The sequence below is a fragment of the Amblyraja radiata genome, chromosome 5 (genome assembly GCF_010909765.2).
Source record: "Amblyraja radiata isolate CabotCenter1 chromosome 5, sAmbRad1.1.pri, whole genome shotgun sequence".
In the NCBI taxonomy this organism is placed as follows: Eukaryota; Metazoa; Chordata; class Chondrichthyes; order Rajiformes; family Rajidae; genus Amblyraja; species Amblyraja radiata.
In genome coordinates this window covers 52,043,738-52,066,654 of record NC_045960.1, presented here as the reverse complement: position 1 = coordinate 52,066,654, position 22,917 = coordinate 52,043,738, and the positions used below count along the sequence as shown (strand labels likewise).

The following is a 22,917-nucleotide window of genomic DNA, read 5'->3' as shown; positions in this document are numbered from 1 at the left end:
TCGGATACAATGATCTTCATCCAGGCAACTACAATCTTCTCTCTTACCTCTCTCATTAACTTGGTGGAAGACATGATAACATATTCTCAGGCCTTGGAGACTTATCTACCTTAATGATCTACAATCAATCTAACACCACCTTCTTCTTGATATCAAACTGTGCTAGCATATTAGCATACCACACACTAATCTCACTATCCTCCATGTTATTCTATGCTGAATACAAATGCAAAGTACTTTTTAGTACCTCGTCTACATTCTCTGACCAAGCATAAATTCCTTCCTTTATTCTTGAGCGGTTCTATCCTCTCTCCAGTTACCCTTTTGGTTTTAATGTATGCAGAAAAGGCCTTGGGATTCTCTTTGATCTAACATGCCAGTGACATTTCATGGTTGCTTCTGGTCCTACTAATTCCCTGCTTGAGTTCTTTCCTGCTTTTTTATAATCCTCAAAGGCCCTACTGTTTTCATTTCTCCCCCAATCTTTATACGCCTCCTTTTTATTTTTGATCAAATTTACAACCTCTCATCCTCCTTACCTTGCAATCCTTGTCCCTTCCCTTTACATGAACATACTGATCCTGAACTTTGATCAGCTCGTCCTGAAATGACTCCTACGCCAGGTGTGGACTTACCCAATAACAATTAGACAATAGACAATGGACAATGGTGCAGGAGTAGGCCATTTGGCCCTTTGAGCCAGCACTGCCATTCAATGTGATTATGGCTGATCATCCACAATCAGTACCCCTTTCCTGCCTTCTCCACATATCCCCTGACTCCGCTATCTTTAGAGCCCTATCAAGCTCTCTCTTGAAAGTATCTAGAGAACCGGCCTCCACCGCTCTCTGAGGCAGAGAATTCCACATACTCACAACTCTCTGTGTGAAACATAGAAACATAGAAATTAGGTGCAGGAGGAGTCCATTCGGCCATTCATTGTGATCATGGCTGATTGTTCTCAATTAATAACCCGTGCCTGCCTTCCCCCCATATCCCTTGATACCACTAGCCCCTAGAACTCTATCTAACTGTCTCTTAAATCCATCCAGTGACTTGGCCTCCACTGCCTTGCAGGGAATTCCACAAATTCACAACTCTTTGGGTGAAAACATTTTTTCTCACCTGTCTTAAATGGCTTCCCGTTTATTCTAAGACTGTGGCCCCTGGTTCTGGACTCGCCCAACATTGGGAACATTTTTCCTGCATCTAGCTTGTCCAGTCCTTTTATAATTGTATATGTTTTACTATAAGATACCCCCTCATCCTTCTAAACTCCAGTGAATACAAGCCTAGTCTTCTCAATCTTTCCTTATATGAAAGTCCCGTCATCCCAGGGATCAATCTCGTGAACCTACGCTGCACTGCCTCAATCACAAGGATGTCCTTCCTCAAATTAGGAGACCAAAACTGGACACAATACTCCAGATGTGGTCTCACCAGAGCCCTATACAAATGCAGTAGAACGTCTTTACTCCTATACTGAAATCCTCTTGTTATGAAGGCCAACATTCCATTATCTTTCTTCACTGCCTCCTGTACCTGCACGCTAACTTTCAGTGACTGGTGTACAAGTATGCCCAGGTCTCGCTGCACCTCCTCCTTACCTAACCTAACCCCATTGAGATAATAATCTGCCCCCTTGTTTTTGCAGCCAAAGTGGATAACCTCACATTTATCTATATTATACTGCATCTGCCATGCATCTGCTCACTCACTCAACCTGTCCAGGACACCCTGCAACCTCCTAACATCCTCTTCATAGTTCACACTGCCACCCAGCTTTGTGTCATCCGCAAACTTGCTAGTGTTGCTCCTAATTCCCTCTTCCAAATCATTAATATATATGGTAAACAATTGCGGCCCCAACACTGAGCTTTGAGGCACTCCACTCACCACTGCCTGCCATTCGGAAAATGACCCGTTCACTCCTACTCTGCTTCCTGTCTGCCAACCAATTTTCTATCCATGTCAACACCCTACCTCCAATACCATGTGCTCTAATTTTAGTCTCGTGCGGGACCTTATCAAAGGCTTTCTGAAAGTCTAGATACACTACATCCACTGGTACCCCTTCATCCATTTTACTTGTCACACCCTCAAAAAATTCCAGAAGATTAGTCAAGCATGATTTCCCTTTCATAAATCCATGTTGACTTGGACTAATCCTTTTACTGCTATCCAAATGTCCCATTATTACCACTTTAATATATGACTATCATCTTTCCCACCACCGAAGTCAGGCTAACTGGTCTATAATTCCCCGTTTTCGCTCTCGCTCCTTTCTTGAAAAGTGGGATAACATTAGCTATCCTCCAATCCACAGGTACTGATCCTGAATCGATCGAACATTGGAAAATAATCACCAATGCGTCCACTATTTCTAGAGCCACCTCCCTGAGGACCCTGGGATGCAGACCAACAGGCCCAGGGGATTTATCATCCTTCAGTCCCATTAGCCTACCCAATACTATTTCTCGCCTAATGAAAATTTATTTTAGCTCCTCTGCCCCCTTAGATCCTCTGTCCTCCAGTACATCTGGGAGATTGTTTGTGTCTTCCTTAGTGAAGACAGATCCGAAGTACCTCTTCAACTCTTCTGCCATTTCCTTGTTACCCATAATAATTTCACCCGTGTTTGCCTTCAAGGGACCCACATTTGACTTTGCTACTCTTTTTCCCATAACATATCTAAAGAAGCTTTTACTGTCCTTCTTTATATTCCTGGCCAGCTTCCCTGCGTACTTCATCTTTTTTAGCCCGTATTGCCCATTTTGTTTCCTTCTGTTGTCCTATGAAAGTTTCCCAATCCTCTGGCTTCCGGCTACTCTTTGCTGTGTTATACATCTTTTCTTTTAGTTTTATTCTATTCCTAACTTCTCTTGTCAGCCACAGTTGCCACTTACTCCCTTTAGAATCTTTCTTCCTTTTTGGAATGAAATGATCCTGCGTCTTCCGGATTATGTCCAGAAATTCCTGCCATTGCTGTTCTACCGTCATTCCTGCTAGGATCCCTTTCCATTCTACCTTGGCCAGCTCCTCTCTCATGCCTTCATAGTCCCCATTGTTCAACTGCATTACTGACACTTCCGATTTAACCTACTCCTTCACAAATTGCAGATTAAAACGAATCATATTATGATCACTACCTCCAAGCGGTTCCTTTACCTCGAGTTCATTGGACAACACTAAACCCAGAATTGCTTTTTCTCTGGTCGGCTCCATTACAAGGTGCTTTAAGAATCCATCTCGGAGGCATTCTACAAACTCTCTTCCTTGGGGTCTTCAACCAATTTGATTTTACCAGTCTACCTGCATATTGAAATCCCCCATCACCACAGTGGCAGTACCTTTGTTACATGCCAGTTTTAACTCCTGCTGCAATTCACACCCTACATCCGGGCTACTATTTGGGGGTCTGTAGATAACACCAATTAGTGTCTTCTTGCCCGCTCCCTTCCCCTCTCTCCCCCCACTCTCCTCCACTCCCCCCTCCTCTCTATCCACCTCCCCCCCTCTGCCCCTCTCCAGCCCCCTCCCCCACTACCTTCCACCTCCACCCCATTCCCTTTGCCCCCCCTCCCTTTGCCCCCCCTCCCCCTCCCCTCCCCCTCTCCCCTCCCCCACTCCCCCCTCCTCTCTCTCCCCCCCCTCTCTCTCCTCCTCCCCCCTCTGCACCCCTCCCCCCTTCCCTCTCCTCTCCCCCCCTCCCATTCACCTCCCTTTTCCCCCCTCTCACCCCCCCCCCTGTGTGTGTGGGGGTGGTTAGTGTGTGTGAGATGCCGCAGGCCCTCTCCGCCGCAACTGCACGTTGAGAGGACGGGATCCAACGGGTCCCCCTTGGTCTAGTTATACTATAAAGTTTACATCTAATTTGGTGTCACAACATAGAATAGTACAGCAAAGGAACAGGCTTGTCCTGCCATTAGCTGTATACTCATCCCTTAAATTTTAGCTTCCAAAGTGCAACTCCTCGTACTTAACTAGATTGAAAGCCATCCTCCATTATTCTGCCCATACTCTGTTGATATTGTGTGTAACTGCTCTATATTGTGCTATATCCTTTTGACAGCATTCATCACTCTCTGCAACTCCATCAATTTTTGTGTTGTCAGTAAAGATATCATCCAACCCAACAACATTTTTGTTCAAGTCATTTTTTATAGATCGGAAACAACAGAGGTCCCAGCACTGATTGCTGCTAACATCACTGGTCACAGACCTCCAGATAGAATAACCCTTTTCCACCAATACTCTGTTTTCTATGCGTAAGCCTGTTCAGAATCCAAAACCACCCAGTCACCATAAATCCCATGAATTTTAATCTTTTGGATCATCCTGCAGTGAGAAACCTTGTCAACTGTCCTACTAAAGTCCTCGTAGAGAAGATCCACTCTCCTATCCTTATCAATTACCTTTGTCATCTCCTCAAAAACTCAGTCCAATGTGAATTTGCCAGTGTACGATACAGCATGGTGACAAACTAATCTATGCTTCTGATGATTACAAAAAGCGAATACAGTAAGCACCATATGTAGATTTGCAAATACAATTGATTTCCCGTTCACCTGAATAAGGTCAAGACTGATTAAAAGAGTAATGTTGTAAAGTTCATGCCGCGGATAGATCTACATCTCCGAATAAAGATTTGAAAATTTCTCTTTTAAGGGGCCTTCTCTCCTATTTCTACTTTCCACTTTTTCTTTTTTTTTATATACACACTTCACGTTTTTCTATTCTCTACCATCTATTTTTCCTCTTTTTCCCCTTTCTATTGTTTTCTTTTTCTTGTCTTGCTTACTTCCTTCTCAAAACATAAAACTAGAGGTTGTACATAGAATGGATTACGGTATGACATAGTTGGCACCTAAAATTAGGTTCCACTGTACTGTTTTGTACTGTATTAACTTCTAATAAAATAAACAACAACAAAAACAAAAAAAAGAGTAATGTTGAATAATACTGGAGACCAAGTCACAGCTGACAGGATTAATCACTTTCCATACATAAATTCATGAAGCATTCACAACATGTCAAGGTCAGTTAACTGCTGAAAAATTGTCTGTTTTTCATGACTTGAATGTTCTGGCTTTGCATATCTGTATAGCAATTTGAGTCTACATAAAGGTAAAAGGCAGCGCACAGCAATAATTATCAAAGACAGGGGTGGGGGGGTGTCAATAATAATTACTGTATAATAAATGTTAAATGAAAACAATGTAGTCCGGAGGGTCCTCGGAACTCTCATATTAATTATGTTACACTCCATGATATTGTCATCCTCATTAAAATTAGAACAACACACTATTGCAGCACAATATTATACTTCTGCTATGTATGAGTATGCATTGCTTCAAAATAGCTTTGCCATTCAATGGTAAGCACTTGCTGTATCTTATTTAATTACAGTTATTGTATGAACTAGTTTCAGACAGCTGTTCAGTACAATATTTTAGAAGTGAGGATAAATCCTGGGCCTAACACAATATATTCTCGAACTGGAGAGATATTGATTAAAGTTTATCTTTTCGTTGGAGTTGGTGATGTTAATATTAGGGATGGAAATGCTTAATATTTGGTCTTTTGACTCACAAATAGTCTTTGGACTATCAAAAATTGGTATTTTTGATAGTCACAATTGGTCTTTTTGATAGTCAAAATTGGTCTTTTTGATAGTCAAAATTGGTCTTTTTGGCAACACAACCGGAATTAAACCGACTTACGGACTGGGTGATGGGTGGGGAGAGAAATGAAGCAGGCATATCAACACTTTTTGTTTTTTTTCCGTTTTTGTCTTTTTATTTCTTTACGTTTTTCCTATTTCTTTTACTTACTCACTTTTCGACTACACTCATTTGGTAGTTTAGCAGTTCTATTGTTACACATTCACTCTCTCTTTCATTCTCTCTCTTTCTTGCTCTTTCTCTCTTTTTTTATTTCATCTTTATAAAATTAAAATTGAAGCTGTACAATAAATGTATTATATCATATGGCGCAGTTTATGCTTTTGTGCACTGCTTCTAATAAAAATATTTTTAAAAAAAAAATTTGGTCTTTTGACTATCACAAATCAAACGTCAACCGAACAGTGGACCAGATTTTTATTCACTTACAGTATCAGAGAAACCTCAAGCTAAAAATTCACCTCAACAATGTCAGCATCTTGTATTTGCAGATCCAATGCATGAATGAATCTATGTGAACTTATCTTAGCTCTCCACACATAGGTGACGTTTTGGATAGAGACCCTTCTTCTGATTGATTTGTTTCCACGTTAACTCTTAGAAGCCTTCAAGGATGCGAGGGTGCCAGGAATGAGTTCCTATCACCAGCTATCATATAGGTTTTCCAAGTGACACATTCCAACTTAGAGACAGATCCATGCTGTGGATTTGTATCGCTGTTGGAAGACATTAAAATATTGTGCATCCAGCTAACAAACCTCCTTCCTATCTATTAAGAAAACCAGTTTCATCAACTTTATCACTAACTACCACCGTGCCCTCAAATTCACGAGGACTATATCTAGCACATTACTTTAGTTTAGTTTAGAGATACAGCGCAGAAATAGGCCCCTCGGCCCACAGAGTCTGCACCAACCAGCAAGAACGGAACTCACTATCAAAACATGGAGGGGACGGGGGACACATTTTTTTGGCGGCCACGCGCGCATGCACACACTCACACACACGCGCTAGGCTTCGGAGGCTCAATCCAGCGCTAAAAACGGCGATTTTAAGATCGGGATCACAAAAAAACTTGGGGGTGATGTCCCCCACCTCTCAAAACATGGGGGGGACGTGTCCCCTCTGGTCCCCCTGGGTTTTCCGCCCCTGTCAACCAGTGATCCCCGCACATTAACACTACCCACACACACTATGGACAATTTAAACTTATATCAAGTCAATTTACCAACAAACTTGTATGTCTTTGGAGTGTGGGAGGAAACCGAAGATCTTGGAGAAAACCCACGCAGTCATGGGAAGAATGTACCAACTTCATACAAACAGCACCCGTAACTGGGATTGAACCTGGGTCTCCAGCGCTTCAAGCGCTGTAAGGCAGCAACTCTACCGCTGCGCCACCAAGCCGCCCACCTTTCTCCTCTCTCTCGGCCTGTTGAGGATGGGATTTCTTGATTTCTCTGTCTTCCAAAGTCAGAGTACCAGCGGCCAGGCGGAGGTGGACGAGCCATGTCGCCGAGAACAAAGCAAGACCCAGAGTGGGGGGCCGCCAAGAACTAACGGGGTCCGCATGGTGAGGGGGCGGGGGGGGGGGGGACGAAGAAGGGCCCAACATTAGTCCCTTCTCAAGTCTAAAGATGCGGTCCCCAACGTAAAACATCGGAGAGTCCGCGACGGGTGCCGGAGGTCAGATGGGTAGGGGGCGCTGAGAATGAAGAGGGACCATTGGGACTACATTGAACACTGTAACTTTGTCGGTGCCCTATACATGGTAACTCTTTGCATACTTTGTGTATGGTATGCAAAACAAAGAATTTCACTTTGACATGCACATGTGATAATGTATCATTCATTCATTCATATCTCTCCCTCCGGCTTTACATTTCACTGCAACTTTTCTTTCCTTATCTGACACCCTTTTGTCTCCTTTTCATTTCTTTGCCACTATCTCCATTCCCTCCTCACTTGTATTCACCTTTGTCCCACCCCACCTTTCTTTTCCAGTTTTCTCCCCTTAACTCCATTGATCTGAAAAAGTGTCCTGATCTGAAGCCTCGTCAGTCCATTCTCTCCACAGATGGTGTGAGGGAGAGAGAGGGAGAGGGAGAGGGGGAGGGAGAGGGAGAGGGAGAGGGAGAGGGAGAGGGAGAGGGGGAGGGGGAGGGGGAGGGGGAGGGGGAGGGAGAGGGAGAGAGGGAGACACACACACACGGGGGGACCAGCCTATCATAGCTTCCGCAAAGATAAGCCCACCCACCAGCGTGACAGAGCCGGGCCGGGCCAGGGGGGGGAACAGACTATCGGGCCTCCCCGGAGAGGCGGTCGTCCCCTGTGACAGGTAGAGAGGAGAGGGGAGAGAGGGAGGGAGGGAGGAGAGGTGAGGAGGTGTGAGGAGGAGGGTTGTGCGGGTGGGGGGGGGGGAGAGATGAGTGAGTGGGCTGCGAAATGCGGAGAGAGACAGAAGCGGCTTCCGGATCTGCAGAATAAAGATCCTATAGCAGAGCGCAGCTATAGGGTCTTTGCTGCAGAACATTCTTGTTCTTTCTGCGCCTTTTGAAGAACGGGGGGGGGAGGGGGTGCGTGATGTAACGTACCTCATGGAGAACTGAACATGCGCGTTGACAGGCGCTGGGCGGCGGACATGGACTCGAGGGGGGCTACGGGCGCGGATCGACCTGAGGACCCCGAGCGAGGAGGCAGGCGGGCGTGCGTCGAGCCGGGCTTGGCCCGCGGCAGCAGCCTCCCCACCAGGCGCCGGACCCGAGCGAGGATGTGGATGGGCGTGGACCCCGAGCAAGGCCGCACGGGCTTCTGCAGACCTTTATCAGCCGTTATGGTCGCTGGCCAGCAGGAGGCAACAAAATGAGTGAGGGGGGAGGGGGGGGGGGGGGGGGGGTGGAGGATTTTATTAAAAAATGGGTACATAATAAAGAAATTTTTTTTGAGGAGTGCATAATTGAATGTAAAAGTGAATGAACTAGCGAAATGGAGAAAATGACGGAGTTTCATGACGGAGTGGTGGCGGACCAAGGAATCAAAGGCCGAATCTGGCACCCACATACAGAAACACAGAAACACACACACACACACACACACACACACACACACACACACACACACACACACACACACACACACACACACACACACACACACACACACACACACACACACACACACACACACACACACACACACATAGTTTTAATATATAGATAGATAGATATGATGATATATTATATGATATATGATATGATAGATAATCCTGCAGGGAGGTTTGCCTAATAAAGCACATCAGGAAATTATATCTGTACTCCACAATTTTCTCCCTGTAATTGACAGAACACCATGTGGAGCACACACATTACTCCCACTATGTGGTCCCTATTTGAAAGTTTCACTGGTCAAAGTGTGCATTCCCAAAATTACTCCTAATATCTTTGATTGAGATCAAATGGTTCATTTCCTTGAATCAATTATTTGGATATGACAGAACTGATTTAAGGCATGGAATTTGTGTTTAAGGTGAATTAGTTACTGGTCAGGAAATACTACTTGATAACTTCAACTCCAGTAACATAGATTGGATGATGCCTGAAAGAAAACAGATAATAGCAAAAACCAGAAGTTTGACAGTTAATGTGTTGCTGATTAGTCTTAAATTTAAATTTAAACTTAAATTTAGTCATTTGATTAAACAGAAAATCAATCTCATTCCCTTCAGCACTTTAATTTAACATGCCCGGCAGGATTACTATTGTAGCTTTGAATTAATATTGGGCTGGATGAATGGATAGAAGAAATACATGTCTATCTCTTGGAAGTTCAAAACAAATCACAAATGAGTGGAAATATGGTGTCACTTGGTCCATCCTTGTTCTTATCTCCTTTTACCTTAATTTCCCATCCAGTCCCTGCACTGCTAAATATTTTAACAAATTTAAAACACAACCATCTTTTATATTTTTCTGCGTTAAAATCTGTTTGCCTTTCATCCCATGCTTGCTGATTTTCACTGGCTACTTGACATTCTGTGTATTAAATTAAAATTGTGGACATTCTGTTCCTTGGTTTTGGACTTTTGCTTCAAGCCTGCTGTTCAACCCTAATGCATCCTCCAGATTTTGCCCCACATCTCATAGCAGACTCATTAACATCAATTCCTCTCACAATAATTCCTCTACATTTCTCTGCTACTGTGCCTAACCAAGTTTAAAAACCATATTTTCAGACTAACTGCTTGAAACCTCAATTAATCAATGCTCCTCTCGTTCAGCTTCTGATTCTATGCTTTTTTATGAAACATAATGGAACATTTATTTGGATAACAGTGTTATGTTAATATGGACCATTAGCATTCGAATAATTGTTTCAAGCCGAAAAAGACATTACCGCCCACACAATAAGATAACGGTACATTTTTAACGCTGTAACATTATGTGCAATAAAATAAACTGAATTAAAATGAGTGAGCATGTGAGTTAATGCCATTTATGTTATTTAGCATAAATTACATCCTTTCAATTTTCCAGAAATTTATGGATGCTCTCAATTATTATTGTGTTCTGACTATTCCTCCAGTTCATGAACAGTACACATAGAGATAACAATTCACAATCACGGGCTCAATTTAACCATGATTTAAGACAACGTATGCTAAACAAAAAGCATCTATTCTGCATATACCAAGGTAACCATATATTTCACTACTTCCAAATGAGGAATTATCAACAGGGAATCTGCTGTACCTTTGTGTAAATTATGTTTTATTTCTATTTGATCAGACTGAACCTTAACTTTTCACTATTCATAACATATGATTTGGTAATTTCAAATTTGTCCAGTGTGATAATAAGAAACATTAATCTTTATCGAGATGATAAACATGATGGTCTATAACACCAAATTATAATCATGATGGTCTGTTATTTCATTTAAAAAACTACCTACATTAAAAACATTGTTGGAGATACTAAAAAGCGGTACTAATTCAGTTAAAAGTTTGAAGGAATTTACATCCTAAAAGATATGAAACAATGCATAGAGAAACCATTTATTTATTATTTTGTTTGTTGAAACTTTCTCATAACCTAACCTTAGATACTGGACAACCTAACCTTAGATATTTAGATACTAAAAAAAATTAGGAGTGAAAACATAATAAATTGCAGACAAAGAGACACCAATGCAAAAATTGGACTGCTTAGTGCTGCTTAACATTACTGTAAAATTTGACCTGGCACGTCAACTGGTGTGAGTTATGTTTGTAAGTGTGATGTGACATTATTGCTGTGCAATGGTATTTTTTGTTACTTAGAACACAGAAAAGTACAGCAAAGAAACAGACCCTTCAGCTCACAATGCCTGGGCCAAACATAATGCCAATACCAACTCCTATCTCCCTGTACATAATCCATGTCTCTCCATTCCCTGCCTATCCATGTCCCTAACAAAAAATCTCTTAAATACCACTGTTTTATCTGCCTCCACACTCACCCCTGGCAGCACATTCCTGGTGTTCATCACTTCTGGTAATTTCTGGGATAATCATGGTTTCACTACACAGCAGCATATTGGATCCCATACCAAACTTATAACCTTCAAGCTTTGCCTCTCCAATCATAGTAGAAAAGTCACTCTTCCATTTCATTTCACGATTGTCATTGAGATGAATTTTGGATTTTGTCCTATTGATCATATAATTTCAGAACACAACAAATACCCCACACTGGTTAAGCCTATTTTCAACTATACAAAGGGTGCAAAGTGCTGGAGTAACTCGGTGGGTCAGGCAGCATCCCTGGAGAACATGGATAAGTGGGGTTTTGGGTCAAGACTCTTCTTCAGACTGAAGCAGGGTATCGACCCGAAATGTCACCTATCCATGCTCTCCAGCAATGCTGCCTGACCCACTGAGTTACTCCAGCACTTTGTGTCCTTTTGTGTATTAAACAGCAACTGCAGTTCTTTGTTTTTACCTATTTTCTTACATTGTAAGATAGAGTTACTCGACTTGTGAAATTTCAAGGAGTACTCTTCTGTCAAAATTCCAGCAGAGGTGGAAACCTTCTCAAGGAAGTAGAATAAATGGTTGAAGGCTGCCATTTTTACCTGTCCCTGTAGTTATTATATCATCTTGCTCACGTTATAAGAGACAGATACTCTCACTGCATTTCAAGGCTGGTGCACAAAAAACAGCAGATGATGAATGATGGTAATGTATAAAAATTCAATTGAATAATGTTATTCATGTGGGGACCGAACTACAACTGTGGCAATAACTCCATTAATCAAAACTTGGTGCATGATTTTACCAGGTAACGTGTTGGTTTCAACCATTTCTATTTGCACTGGTCTTCCAGCAGGCATGTATATCTAGTCAATTTGCATCATAGAAACATAGAAACATATAAAATAGGTGCAGCTTCGAGCCTGCACAGCCATTCAATATGATCATGGCTGATCATCCAACTCAGTATCCAGTACCTGCCTTCTCTCCATACCCACTGATCCCTTTAGCCACAAGGGCCACATCTAACTCCCTCTTAAATATAGCCAATGAACTGGCCTCAACTACCTTCTGTGGCAGAGAATTCCAGAGATTCACCACTCTCTGTGTGAAAATATTTTTCCTCATGTCGGTTCTAAAAGATTTCCCCCTTATCTTTAAACTGTGACCCCTTGTTCTGGACTTCCCCAACAGATTGGAGTTAATGGAGTTTCTTTGAAACAGATGGGGACAGAAGTGAGAGGTCAAAATTGTTGGTGAAGACTGTGGCTCATGATATGCACCAGATTTCAGAACCCTCTACCTCAAAGCCTCTACCAGCTTTGCACATCTAGAGACTGAGATTTTTGCCCATTCTTCTTTGCAAAATAGCTCAAGCTCAGTCAGATTGGATGGAGAGCGTCTGTGAACAGCAATTTTCAAGTCTTGCCAGAGATTCTCAATTGGATTTAGGTCTGGACTTTGACTGGGCCATTCTAACACATGAATATGCTTTGATTTAAACCATTCCATTGTAGCTCTGGCTGTATGTTTAGGGTCGTTGTCCTGCTGGAAGGTGAACCTCCGCCCCAGTCTCAAGTCTTTTGCAGACTCTAACAGGTTTTCTTCCAAGATTGCCCTGTATTTGGCTCCATCCATCTTCTCATCAACTCTGACCAGCTTCCCTGTCCCTGCTGAAGAAAAGCATTCCCACAGCATGATGCTGCCACCACCATGTTTCACAGTGGGGATGGTGTGTTCAGGGTGATGTGCAGTTAGTTTTCCGCCACACATAGCGTTTTGCATTTAGGCCAAAAACTTCAATTTTGGTTTCATCTGACCAGAGCACCTTCCTCCACATGTTTGCTGTGTCCCCCACATGGCTTGTGGCAAACTGCAAATGGGACTTCTTATGGCTTTTTTTCAACAATGGCTTTCTTCTTGCCACTCTTCCATAAAGGTCCGATTTGTGGAGTGCACGGCTAATAGTTGGCCTGTGGACAGATTCTCCCACCTGAGCTGTTGATCTCTGCAGCTCCTCCAGAGTTAGCATGGGCCTCTTGGCTGCTTCTCTGATCAGTGCTCTCCTTGCCCGGCCTGTCAGTTTAGGTGGACGGCCATGTCTTGGTAGGTTTGCAGTTGTGCCATACTCTTTCCATTTTCGGATGATGGATTGAACAGTGCTCCGTGAGATGTTCAAAGCTTGGGATATTTTTTTATAACCTAACCCTGCTTTAAACTTCTCCACAACTTTATCCCTGACCTGTCTGGTGTGTTCCTTGGGCTTCATGATGCTGTTTGTTCACTAATGTTCTCTAACAAACCTTTGAGGCCTTCACAGAACAGCTGTATTTATACTGAGATTAGATTACACACAAGTGGACTCTATTTACTAATTAGGTGACTTCTGAAGGCAATTGGTTGCACTGGATTTTATTTAGGGGTATCAGAGTAAAGGGGGCTGAATACTTTTGCACGCCACACTTTTCAGTTTTTTATTTGTAAAAAAATGTGAAAACCATGTATCATTTTCCTTCCACTTCACAATTATGCGCCACTTTGTGTTGGTCTATCACATAAAATCCCAATAAAATACATTTACGTTTGTGGTTGTAACGTGACAAAATGTGGAAAAGTTCAAGGGGTATGAATACTTTTGCAAGCCACTGTATACTGCAAGAAGTTGGGGCTCTAGTGGCACCCTACTAGATACAGTTTGCTAATTCAAAAATAATCAATTTTCACTTCTCAAATTTATATGTTAAATAATATGTTTGTTAATATATTACCTGCTATATCATTAGTGTTTATGCAGGTCTCAACCTGAAATATCGACCATCATTTCACAGATGCCAGATGACCCATTGAATTTCTCCAGTTTATTTTTGCTTCAGATTACAGCATCTGCAGAATCGTGTGTCCAGTATATTATGAGTCCTCATCTTGTGGATTAATAGAAACATAGAAATTAGGTGCAGTAGGCCATTCGGCCCTTCGAGCCTGCACCGCCATTCAATATGATCATGGCTGATCATCCAACTCAGTATCCCGTACCTGCCTTCTCTCCATACCCTCTGATCCCCTTAGCCACAAGGGCCACATCTAACTCCCTCTTAAATATAGCCAATGAACTGGCCTCGACTACCCTCTGTGGCAGAGAGTTCCAGAGATTCACCACTCTCTGTGTCTTTTATGTAGAAGCAAATGTGGATTTCCTTTTGGAATATTCATTGGTACCCCTTTATCCAGCCTGATAGTTACATGCTCAAACATGATTTTCATAAATCATGATGATTCTGCCTAATTGTATTATGATATTTTAGGCATACATCTTCTTTAATAGTGGACTTGAACATTTTTCAAAACGGAGATATTAGGCCGACTGGACCATAGCAATTTCCAGTGAAAGATCATAACCAATTCCATCAGTAAATCTGCAGCCACTTCTTTCAAGACAGGACTGAAGTGTCAGTCAACCAGCAGATAAATAATAAATCCTTATGTATTTAGATGGTTCTTTGTAACGTTTTGTTGCGGCACAAGAATGGCTGGTCCATACGTTTTTTGAACCAGGGAGTACAATAATCCAGTTCTGATGAGGAAGGTGTCTGTAGTTATAGGTAGAACAGACAACTTATTGATACAATTTAACATAATCTGATTTGTTTATTGTGTATAAACCTACATTGAAATTTCAAATATGTTAATGTATTCTGCTAACAAATGTTCTCCAAATTTTTAATTCATCCATTTGCAAATGTGACCATGGCAACTGTTGAGACTGGCACACCAGGGATGTCTTCTGTAGAAGGTTGAATTCTGATGGGAATTCCATCTAATCATTTAGGCTGTTCAGCAAAAGCACTGAATAATATTCCTGTCAATTAGACTGAAGTCAATTTAAAACAATCCATGCAAGATAATGACTCGCCAATACATTGCAAGCAAATAGAACTTGCACAAGATTAAAGCAACCATTGTAACTGTTTATTGCAGTATCTGCATTCATTATCATCTTAAAATAACATTTTTATTTTAAATGACAGTATGGTAAATAACCAGAAATCTACAAATATTACAAAAAATCTTTTGTTAACTTCCCAAAGCCACTATGGTCAATTTGCTATTTCCAGAGTTGACATATTTGTTTCGCTGGACTTCACGTCACCAATTTGCTTGGTGGCTTGAGCTTTCAGAGAATTGCAGGAGTTTGCAGCACAGAAGCAGGTTACTCGCCCCATTAGACCTGTGCCAGCTCTCTGAACTGGGTGTCTAACCAATGTCTCCCTCCCTCATCCCTCTCTCCCCCTCCCTCCCTCATCCCTCTCTCCCCTCCATCTCACCGCCATCCCTCATCCCTCCCTCCACTCTCCGTGTAATGGTGTGGTGTGTTAGGGCCGCTCCCGGTGTCCACGCTCGCGGGCAGAAGCCGCTGGAGCGCTGCCCATTCCGGGACCCGCGGTGTCCCTTGCCAGCGGATAGACAGCGGGGCTCGGCGCTGCCGCCCCCCCCATCTCCCTCTACCACCCCATTTCCCTCCTCCCCATTTCCCTCATCCTCCTCCCCTCACTCCCATTCCCTGCCCCAGCACCTACCTATGTCGTAGAGCAGCGCCATGGCCTGGTTCTCATACTCGGCCCGGCCATGGCTGTAGGCGGCCAAAGCACTGGTGGACCTGGGCCTCGACGGTGCTGGGCTCGCTGTGCCGGGGGCGGGATGAGGGTGTTGGTCGGCTGAGCCAGAACTGCCCGCAGAGCTGCCCGCAGGGCTGGGAGTGGAGGCTGTGCTGCTGGATGGTGGCAGCCGGGCGGCCATTGAGGCGCTTGTACACCTTGACCAGGCCCAGTTCCCGGGCTCGGCCTGCAGCACCACCCTCCCCACCAGGTACTGCACGGCTGCAGCTCCTCGGGCAGCGGCGCCACTCCTTCACCATGGCGACCTCCAGCCGATTGACAGTGGACGTGGCCAATCAGTGTGGCGATGGTGCCAGGAAGGCGACACCCCTTCCTAACTTGAAGGAGAGACCAATCTGCGTGGCGGCGACTGACAGCAATCTGCGCATGCGCGGTTTTTACGATTTTTAAACCTTAATAACTTTTACAATATACCATTGATCGAAACGAAACTTGTTGCAGAACGGTGAGTAAGCTGGCGACAAATCATAGCGCTATCGCGTTTTTGCGGAAATAGAAAAACCACGCAAACCAGAAAAGCACAAGATCAGAGTTTTAGTTACGTATAGATGTATTTAGGTGTTTCTTTCTAACCTTTCATTGAGACACAAGGATGAATAGTCCAGTGATTTCGTGAACCAGAGAGTACAATAGTCCACAGTTCGGCTGAGGAAGGGGTCAGTAGTTATAGGTAGAACAACCAACCTATTGAAGATAGACACAAAATCCTGGAGTAACTCAGCGGAACAGGCAGCATCTCTGCAGAGAAGGAATGGGTGATGTTTCAGGTCGAGACCTTTCTTCAAACTAGTCAGGGGAATGGGAAATGAAAGATATAGACAGTGATGTAGAGATATAGAACAAATGAAAGAAAGATATGCACAAATTCATAGTCAGAGAGCAGGAGGAAACACAGAGAGGTAGTAGTGAGAGAGGATGACACATCTATGGATAAAATTTAACATAGTCTGATGTGTTTATTAATGAAATTAGTTGAAATTTGAAATGTTAATGTGTGCACTGCCATTAAAAAAATCTTTCTCAATGTTGTATTCACTTTTTTTTCGAGAAAATCTGCTAGGATTCTACTCAAATTACTGTTTCTGCTGAATCTTTCCAGCCTAATGTTGAAAAAAAGGTTAAATTCTGTGATTGAAAACTATGGCAAGCAGTAATCAATGATGGCAACAATGCCATTTGTGTTGCTAATGGCAAATACTTAACGTGAGTGAGGTCAAGAAATTAAAGGTGAGTTGTAATGACATCTTTTGGATGCACTTGTTTTTTGCGACATCCCAAAGACGTGTGGGTTTGTAGATTCATTGGCTGCTGTAAATTGCCTGAGTTTGATGGGAGGGAATGAAGATGTGTGTAATTTAGAGCAGGCAGAATGGGCACAGATATTTTCCTGTATTGTAGGTTTGCCCAAAGCACAGGCAGGTATTGACTGCACTCATACCCTTACAGGAACCTCACGAGCAACCTCTGGCTGCTCACCTGGAGAGTCAGTCAAATCTAGTTTGACTGTTCCCAGCAGGTACTGTTTTTATTTCAGATTTATACCATCTTCAGTCTTTTGACTTTCTTAACTAATGCCCCAAACTTGTTAAAGCTACAGGTATCTTCAACAATGTAACATTTTTCATATATTGTGAAGGGACAGGATGTGCAATTGGGTAAAAATATAGAACTGGTCTGCAGGAGTGATTGATGGTCAGCATTGGCCTTGGTGGGTCGAAGGGCTTGTTTCCATGCTGTACAGGTGCACAACCTTTTATCCGAAAGCCTTGGGACCAGACACTTTTCGTAATTCAGAATTTGTCGGTCTTCGGAATGGAATTTTTTTTGCGTAGATTTTAATGGCTGGCTCAGTGGTAGAGTGCTCGGCTCATATCCGCAAGGTCGCGAGTTTGCGCCTTGATCCCCGGCAGTTACTCGGTCGCGAGTTGGCGTCTTCAATGTAGTTTTTTTCTAGCAGGATAAATGTCTGTATGAAATGCAGTGTAGGAGAGGTGTTACTGACTGTGTGGGCAGAACTTTGGAGTGATGCCCACCAGTCTAAAAGCCGCTGTGTCTCCCTGTCCCTGGGATAGCAGGGGGCGATCAAACAGCACAATACCCCCCTCCCCCTCCAACTCCAGAGGAATCCGCTCCCAGAGGGCCGCTACGGCGACAAGTGGCTGTTGCCCACAGCCCGAGCTGCGCCCCCTCATCGCCACCCCCAAGAACAAGACGTTACTTGCACACCATCAGCTTCTGCCCCTACGTGTTCCTCTGGAGTTGGAGCGGGGCTGGGCTGGAGTTGCTGCTGGCTGTGGGTCTCTGGGATCTCCGTGCTCGCAGTGGGCCTGGGGGTCGGTGTCCCGTTGGGCCTGACGTTCTCCGGCCACCCCCCTGGACAGGAGCTGAGACTGGGAACTGTAGCGGCCCATCGGGGAGCGGCTTCTGGTGGTCCTGACATCTCTCAGCTCCTGTCCAGGGGGGTGGCCGGAGACGTCAGGACCAACAGGAACCCGCTCCCCGATGGGCCGCTACAGTGACAAGTGGCAGTTCGCCCACAGCCCGAGCTGCGTCCCCTCATCCGCAACCCCAAGAACAAGAAGTACCTTGCACACCATCAGCTTCTGTCCCTACGGGGAGCGTGTTCCTCTGGAGTTGGAACGGGGCTGGGCTGCTGCTGGCTGTGGGTCTCTGGGATCTCCGTGCTTGCAGTGGGCCTGGGGGTTGGTGTCCCGTTGGTCCTGACGTCTCCGGTGACTGGCACTGACCTGCTGGCATTGCCGACGTGAAGACAGTGCAAAGCCCCCGCGCCGGTGCAATGGGCGGGGAGCTGGAGAGGGGAGGGAAGGGGTCACACACATGGCCGGGAAGCAGAGGGGTGTAGGTGGGGTGAAACTGAAGCGAGCGACAATCTGCTGCTGCCTGCCCCGCTGAGTTAAAAAGTTCCCACGCAAGACTCACGAAACACTGTGTATCGTGAGTCTACCGTGGGAACTTTTTAACTCAGCGGCAGGCAGCAGCATATTGTCAATTATTAACCCTCCCGCGCAATATACCCTCACCTTCTCTTTTATGAATGGGGATTTAGTTCCCCTTTCTTCGAGGACCGACCGGAGGTTCCGCTGTCACCTCTGCGGGCCGCCCTCGGTGAACGTTTTCAAGGACCTTTCTTCAAGGACCGAAAAAAATGGCCGCTATTCGGAGGTTTTCGTTATTTGGATCTTCGGATAAAAGGTTGTGCACCTGTGTATCTCTAAACTAAACTAAGAGGCAAGGACTGTGATGCACAATTACATCACAATGCTGCTGCCAAAGCCACTACTGCTTACAGCAGCAAAATTGGAACTTAAATATGAACACTCAGTTAATTCATTTTTGGCCTAATCTCTTTCTGAAGAGATTAAACTGAAGTATGGAAGGAATTACATTTATTCCATTATTCAGTGTCTACGTTTAACAATGGATAGGCAACCATTTGTGGCACTTCTCATGGAAATATTACAGAGGTCAGCATTGGACTGCTGTCCTAAGACATAAAATAACTTAAATGTTCTTTCAAAGGACAGCACAACAGAGAACATTCATTTTTAAACAGTAGACCAGATATCATGAAAAATGTATGAAGAGAGGCAGCACAACAACTGCAGTTTATAGAATAATGAGACTATGCAACTTTTATAAAACAACTAGACCAAGTGGGACCCATTGGCTCCCGTCCCCCAACACGGGGGGGGAGGGGGGCGCAGCGTCACACGGGAGGGCTGGTCCCCGAACGCGGTTTTGGCGCTCACCCTGGAGCCAATCTCCCCATCACCCATTCCCCCAACGTAACCCGTTCGCCCAATGCAATATTCCACCACTCACCCATAAGCCCCAGCTGCGCAGGCGCAGCTCATTTCACCTCATTCCCCCAACACTCCCTCCCCCTCCTCTTCACCACTCACCCTCCCTCTTCACCACTCACCCGTTTCCCCAACGTAACTCGTTTCCACTACTCACCTGTTCCCCCAATGCAACCCGTTCCCCCAACGCAATCAATCCTTCCCACTTGGGGGGGGGGGGGAAGTCGGCGATTCCCGGAGCCAGTGCATGGACTTTACTTTTGGTTTGGCGTTGGCGCTCCCTTGAGCCAATCAATCCTTCCCAGGGCGGGGGTGGGGGGCAGTGGGCGCTTCCCGAAGCCAATGAATTGACTCGACTTTTGAGTTGTCTATGGCGCTCCCCGGGGCCAATCAATCCTTCCCATGTGGGGGGAGGGGGGGGCAAAAATCTCACTCTCTTCTTACACCCCTTGAGCTGCTTAAATAACACTTCTTCTCCTCCCATCCCACACTCCGTCAACTCTCATAGCTTCTGTATTGGCAGCAGAGATCCATTGTGATCATTTTCGCTTGTCGGAATCTTGAGATCACATTGTGATTGGACGACAGTGAGATGCCATTGTGACATCATCACTGGAAGCTGCTAGAAAAGTCTCCCACACAGGCAGTTATTATTTTCAAAGTTGCCTTTTTTTAAGACATTAGATATCTATACCTTGTGAAGTATACCATCAAATGTGAAGAAACTTGGGAAAAAGATGAGTAAGATTCTGCAAACATTTTCGCGCTATTGTGTTCCATTTTGGCATAGTTCCTTAATCTCACAGACAAACACGACGAGACTTTTAGTATAATATAGATAGCTATTGCAATAATGCATTTGCAAATATTGGAGATGTAATTGTGTACATTACAACAATCTATTGTATAGTGCTCTGTAAACCTACAGTGGAAGATAAACAAACTACAGCAACTCCTCTCCAGAAAAATGCAGTGAGTGGAGTTTGATAGATAGATTAAACGAGAACTTACCGTTTGAAGTTTGATCTTTATTTTATGAGAAGTTGAAGCGAGGGAATACGTGAAGAGCCCGCCAGTCCGCATGCACGTCAAACTTTAGAGCAGCTGTACGAAACCACAGAATAGTTGCTGACCTAAACTATAGAAAGATTAACGAGCTTAGAACTACCAAATGGTCTTTATGAGAAGTAGGGTTGGGAGTGGAGGGCACGTATTCCCTCACTTCAACTTCTCATAAAATAAAGATCAAACTTCAAATGGTAAGCTCGTTTAATCTTTCTATTTTATTTCGAAGTCACGTGAGTGACTATGTGAAGATTTCAAAGCTCTGTGGTTTCATGCAGTAACCCAATCTGTGTGTGAAACACTTAAACAGATAAACCATTAATGGTAGAAAAAACATGGGTTATTAATACCATGATGCTAACTTGCAGACATGGTCATTGTTCTTAACTGGCCCATAGTGCCAATAGACTTTTGAGTTAGACAAAAACTCATGCAACACTGTGCAGAATTCTCAGCAGGACAGGCAGCATCACTGGAGAGAAGGCATGGATGACGTTTCGGGTCGACATAAACCACCCATTCCTACTCTCCAGAGATGCTGCCTGCCCTGCTGAGCTACTCCAGCATTTTGTGTCTATCCACAGCATATACTACATCTTTGAATGCAATTTTTATGATTTTGGAGGGTGCATATCTGGTTCACTCAAATCAAAGCAGGCCTTTACAATGTTTTTGAGGTTGGCATCAACAAAGCAGGAGGAATATCGCTTCGAACAGGTGCAAGGTCATAGAGACAGGCGGATGATTTCAGATGAGGTAGTATAGGGATATAACTCTCTCTTGGGCCTTTCCTATAAAATTAATTGTCATTTTAACCCAAGGTCATGATCCACACCTACCATTGATCAATCTGGCACACACTAACTTGCTATTCAATCCACAAATGGCTATGTTATTGGGTTTCCATAGAAACATAGAAAATAGTTGCAGGAGTAGGCCACCCGGCCTTTCGAGCCTACACCGCCATTCAATATGATCATGGCTGATCATCCAACTCAGTATCCTGTACCTGCCTTCTCTCCATACCTCCTGATCCCTTTAGCCACAAGGGATACATCTAACTCCCTCTTAAATATAGGCAATGACTGGCCTCAACTACCTTCTGCGGCAGAGAGTTCCAGAGATTCACCACTCTCTTGGCCATTCCATTATGAATTCCCTTGGGCATTCCATTCTGCCCCCTGCCCCCAACAAATGCGTTCCCTTCTCTGATCACAATGTTCCCCAGTTCATGAGATTTGAATGAATCCCCACCATTATCCTGCCATCTAGTGTTCTATTGCACACACATCACCCACAATTGACCATTCCTCTCCTGGTCAACTCCTCTATTAATCTTCGTGGTTGATTTCCACAATGAGGTCTCAACAAAATAACCTTTCTGATCTCCAGCAGCCCAATGTCTTATAGATTCAAATCTGCAAAATCTCATATTGGATCTTGAACTAAACTGACCAACACCCTATTCCCACACATTTAAAAATCCCTGTTCGATACATTTCACTGATCTCCAATTTGATCCTAATATTGATATCATGCCTGTGTGTACATTTATAGTATGAGTGTGAATGTGAGTGTGTTGCTGTCTTAGAGCCCCAGAGATCTGGGTTAGATCCTCACTACAGGTGCTGTCTGTACAGAGTTTGTACATTCTCCCTGTGACCATGTGGGTTTTCTCAGGGTACTCCGGTTTCCTCCCACACTCCAAAGACATACAGGTTTGTAGGCAAATACGTTTTTGGTAAAATTGTAAATTGTCCCATGTGTGCGAAATAGTGCTAATGTACAGGGTGATCGCTGGTTGGTGTGTACATGGTGGGTCAAATGACCCGTTCTGTGATATATATCTAAAGTAAAATAGTAAGTAAAGTACGTGCATTTGAGAGGCAGTGTGTGAGTGAGAGAGAGTAAGAGAGAATCAGTGTGTGTGTGTTTGAGAGGCAGTGTTTGAATGAGAGAGAGAGAGAGAGAGAGAGAGAAAGCGAGAGAGCGAGAGCGAGAGAGAGAGAGAGAGAGAGAGAGAGAGAGAGAGAGAGAGAGAAGAGAGAGAGAGAGAGAGAAGAGGAGAGAGAGAAAGCGAGAACGAAGAGTAGATCTCGTATATATCTCTGCTCGATCTCATCCGCTTCCTTCGATAGCTCTCTCTCTCTACTAGAAGAGTCTGT

The 22,917-nt window shown here is 44.1% G+C and overlaps 1 protein-coding gene across 1 annotated transcript in view; it reads right to left on the bottom strand.

Moving 5' to 3' along the window:
* nkain2 (sodium/potassium transporting ATPase interacting 2) overlaps positions 1-22,917 on the bottom strand; it is a 398,362-nt gene that overhangs the window by 99,364 nt on the left and 276,081 nt on the right. The gene's annotated exons all lie outside the window — the stretch shown is intronic.